This window comes from Capra hircus, chromosome 11 (genome assembly GCF_001704415.2).
Source record: "Capra hircus breed San Clemente chromosome 11, ASM170441v1, whole genome shotgun sequence".
Classification (NCBI taxonomy): domain Eukaryota; kingdom Metazoa; phylum Chordata; class Mammalia; order Artiodactyla; family Bovidae; genus Capra; species Capra hircus.
This window is the reverse complement of record NC_030818.1, coordinates 28,550,335-28,554,927: the sequence shown is the minus strand read 5'-3', so window position 1 is coordinate 28,554,927 and position 4,593 is coordinate 28,550,335.

Below are 4,593 nucleotides of genomic sequence, written 5' to 3'. Positions count from 1 at the left end.
TTTTCAAGGAGGGCCTGGCAACCCACTCCAATATTCCTAACTGGAGAATCCCATGGACAGAGGAGCTTGGTGGGCTACAGTCCATAGGGTCGCAAAGAGGGGGACACGACTGAAGCGACTTAGCATGCATGCCTGCACAGAACGCTTTTTCTTGTGTCGAGGGTCAACTTCATGGGCATATGATGAGTGCAGTCACACAGAGCTCCATGCTCAGAATTGCCCAGCAGTTGGGGTCTACAACAGAGGATGAGATGGTTGGATGGCATCACCGACTCGATGGACATGAGTTTGAGTAAGCTCCAGGAGTTGGTGATGGACAGGGAATCCTGGCATGCAGCAGTTCATGGTGTCACAAAGGGTCAGACATGACTGAGTGACTGAACTGAACTGAATTGGGGTCTACTGCTTGGTAGCTAGCCGTCTTGAAGTTCTTACTTTTATCTTTGAATGTGTGCTTTATAAGTGAAGTCCAGTAGGACTTCCGTGCACGTGCCAGGGGCTTGGGCCTTGGCTCATGTGTGCAAGTACTAATTCTTGAAGTCTACACATCTTTCTGGGATGGGTTCTTGACCACCCACTTCTCAGCTCGCTGGTACTCCAAGATCCTGCCTTCCTCTCCCTAAACCAGTGAACACTAGTGCCCTCTGCCCCTGGTTAGGGCCCAGTGTATGCAGGGAAGGTCCGTATCCTTCATAGAAGCTTAGGGCTGGACATAATGGTGGCCATCTCTGCCCCAGGTTGGCAGCTTCATGGCACATCCAGCAGGGAACTTGGTGAGCATGGGTTTCTTACCCACCAGATACTGAGCACATCTCAGTGTGGAGGTAATGACCCTGGGATTCACCTGCCTACTGTGAATTGGATCAGCCAGCTTATTGGGATGGGAGATGCGTGGCTTGACTTCCCTGACACTTGGCAGAACACATAGATCTGGGGACTGGTGGGAAGGAGGGCATAGCATTTGTTAGGGTTGCTGGGCCTGAGTCTCAGGGTGGGACTTCCAGAAGCTTATGAAGATCTGTTTTTGCCTTGTAAAGTGCCCTGTGCCTCATGGAGTCCTCCATTAGACAAATCAGTGCATGGGGGAGCTTGGGCTCATCTCTTGTTGCCAGTTGGATGCATCTTCTGGGAGAAGCCAAGAAATACAGTCATTTTGGTGATTCTCCATATGGGCGTTGCACAATATAAAGATAAATGATTCATGCTAAGGATTTTATATTGTAATTTTTGTTTACCCAGACATTAAATAGCAAATAAACACCATGACAAGCTGAAAGAGAGACTGGAGAAATAAATAAAAAGCTTTATAAGTATTTCTGTGCCTTTAACTGTACTTTGGGCTTCTCTGATAGTTCAGTTGGTAAAAAATCCGCCTGCAATGCAGGAGACCCTGGTTCAATTTCTGTATTGGGAAGATCCACTGGAGAACGGATAGGTTACCCACTCCAGTATTCTTGGGCTTCCCTTGTGGTTCAGCTGGTAAAGAATCCGCTGGCAATGCAGGAGACCTGGGTTTGATCCCTGGATTGGGAAGATCCCCTGGAGAAGGGAAAGGCTACCCACTCCAGTATTCTGGCATGGAGAATTCCATAGACTATATATAGTCCATGGAGTTGCCAAGAGTCAGACACAACTGAGCGACTTTCACTCACTCAACTGTAATTTAAAATTTTTAAAAATGTTTTTAATTTATTTTTTGTCTGTGGTATATCTTTGTTGCTGCATTTGAGGGCTGCTTCCTAATTGAGGTACGCGGGCTTCAGTAGTTGAAGGGCACAGGCTTAAGCACACAGGCTCAGTGGCTGTAGCATGGGGGCTTAGTTGCCCCATGGCATGTGAGATCTTCCCAGACCAGGGATTGAACCCATGCCTCCTGCACTGCAAGGGGGATTCTACCACTGGACCACCAGGGAAGCCCTAACTATACTTTTGAACAAAGGATCCCACAGTTTCATTTTACATTAGGCCCCATAAATTATGCAGCTGGGTTCTGCCTGTGTATGGTGACTTAAAGTCTAATTTATGCCTGAGTATGATTTTTGTATTAAAATAGAAGTGTTTTGAAGAAAAGAACCCTCAAGAAATTCTACCAAGGGCAAAGCTGGGCTTGTGTGGTCAGGAATTTATAAGTAACAGAAATCCCATGAAGCTCAAAAACAGAATAGGAGGCAGGCTATCCATAAAGAGGGTCACCTCAGAGAAGCTTGGGACAGGCATCTGTCATAGTCTCAGGGGAGGGCTAGAACTGAGTATCAGAAAGCTTTATGAAGTCCTCTAGATGGTTACTTCATTCTCCTATTTAAAGAATGACGTTTTACTGTCCATTTTAGATGGTAGAGTTTGCATTCCCCATACACTTTGTATCCCAGAGTCTACGTGTTGTGGGCTTCCCTGGGGGCTCAGTGGTAAAGAATCTGCCTGCAATGCAGGAGATGCAGGCTTGATCTCTGGGTCAGGAAGATCCCCTGCAGAAGGGCATGGCAACCCGCTCCAGTATTCTTGCCTGGAGCACCTCCATGGACAGAGGAGCCTGGAGGGATCCATGGGGTCGCAAAAAGTCAGACACGACTGAGCAAGTAAGCATGAATGCACTACATCTAGTTTCAGAAGCAAATTTGCTTTTCTTCGAGTCAGTTCCTCTTTTCTGAGAAGGAGTCCATTTGGCCCAGCTCAGATCAGATGTCCATCTCCAGTCCAGTTGGTGTCTGGGGTCAGTTCTATGAGAAAAGGGTGTCTTTGTTAGCTGGACAGACTCCTTAAAGATGTCATCTTTGTGGGCCCTTTTGAATTGCAAGCTCAGTCATTCATTGAAAATTTTCTGAATACCAGGAATGAGCTAGGCACTGTGCTGCTCGGCTGCAAAGAATACCATCTGGCCCTGTTCTTTCACTAGTTACAGACACATTCACAGATGATAACTTGGTGATGGAGCAATGCAGAAGTGCTGTATACAGCATGCTGTAGAAATACAGTAGTAGGTGGAAGGAAAGGGTCACAGGAGGCTCTGGGCTGTTGGCAGTTGAACTGGGGAAAAACTTCAGGTAAAGGTGGGAGTGTGGGGGTGGGGAGAGCATTTGGAAAGTCCCTGAGATGTGTAAAAGCAAGTTGTGTTTGAGGACCTGTGTGTAGTTCAGTGTGATGGAGTGTGGGAGTGACAGGAAGTGACATGGATGAGGCTGAAAAGATGGATGGGGCCTGATTACATGGTGCTGTGTGCCCTGCTCAGCAATTAGATGAATTCAGGTAGGGGAGGCAGGGTGTAGGTGATGAGAGGTCATTGAAGGACTTTATTTATTTTAAATATTTGACCGAACTGCGTGGCATGCGGGGTCTTAGTTCCCTCACCAGGCATCAAATCCACACCCCCTGCATTGGAAGGGTCTTAACCACTGGTCCACCAGGGAAATCCCAGAGAGCTGGACTTTCAAAAGATTCTTCTAGTGCCACAGTATGTGGAGGACACTTTGGAGAAAGGGAGAGACCGCAGGCAGGGGCCCCGTCAGAAACTGTTCATCAGCCCAGGTGAGAGATGACAAATAATGTCCCCATCTTTTTGGTGAGGTAGGTTAAATTCTTTGATACACAGGCTGGAAGAGGTCAGAGTCAGTGACCTGTGTCCTACCCACTCTCAGCTCCCTTCCTTCCATCCCAATAAATCCTTTCACTTGTCCAGGGCTTGAGACTTTCCATCACAGTTTCACACCATCTGACAAGTCCCACTGGACAACTCCCCAGCCCACCCCCTTCTCTCCCAGCCATCATTCCTGGCCCAGCAAAGAAAGCATTCCGTTCCCAGCTGCCTGAGCCCCCTGCCGCCTCCCCTTCTGGAGACTCTAACCCCACTTCAAGCTCTATAACCCAGGAGTATCTGATCCCCTGGCCAACCCCAGTTCTGACCCTCTGAGTTGGTCTCAATCCATTATTGGGGCCCCAACGATCATCCATGTCCCCCAGATTGACATGAATTCATCTCCTCTGCAAATTCGTTGTAATGAAAGGTTTGGGGGAAAGTTGAGAGCTTTACAAAATTTCTCCCAGTCCCACGTCAATGTCTCTCTGTTTTCCGAAATGTCTCTTCCAGAACTGCCTGATAGTATCTCTCTCTCCCCAGCCTCCTTCTCAGCCTCTCAACCTGTGTGTTCCAGTCTATACCGTCATAATGTCCCCTCCACAAAACAAAAACCGGTGGTGGACCAAGCCTGCCCTCCCAGCCCCTGGTCGCCAGGAACCACAGCCCCGGTCGATGAGCTCTTCCCCCTCATTGCCTTTATTTCCGGTCAGCAGCTTTGTCTGCTTGGCCCACCATCTTTTCCAACACAGCTCTTTGTGGGCAGAACTCCGTCTTCATCCTTCTCTGGTCCCTGCTGCCCTGTTGTTTTAATGCTGACACTGGGGGTACACGTTGTAGGGTCTGAACAAACATTTATGCTTGTTACAGTCTTCTGCCCTGGCCTGGTGCTGGTTTCTGGATGGGGGCTTCCAGCATCTGTCTCCTCTTCAACAATGGATTGTGCCATAGAAAGGGATGCTTAGATGAGGTGAGGGCCAGGCCAAGGATGCCCACCCTGTAACACAGGGATGGTGTTTGATAAG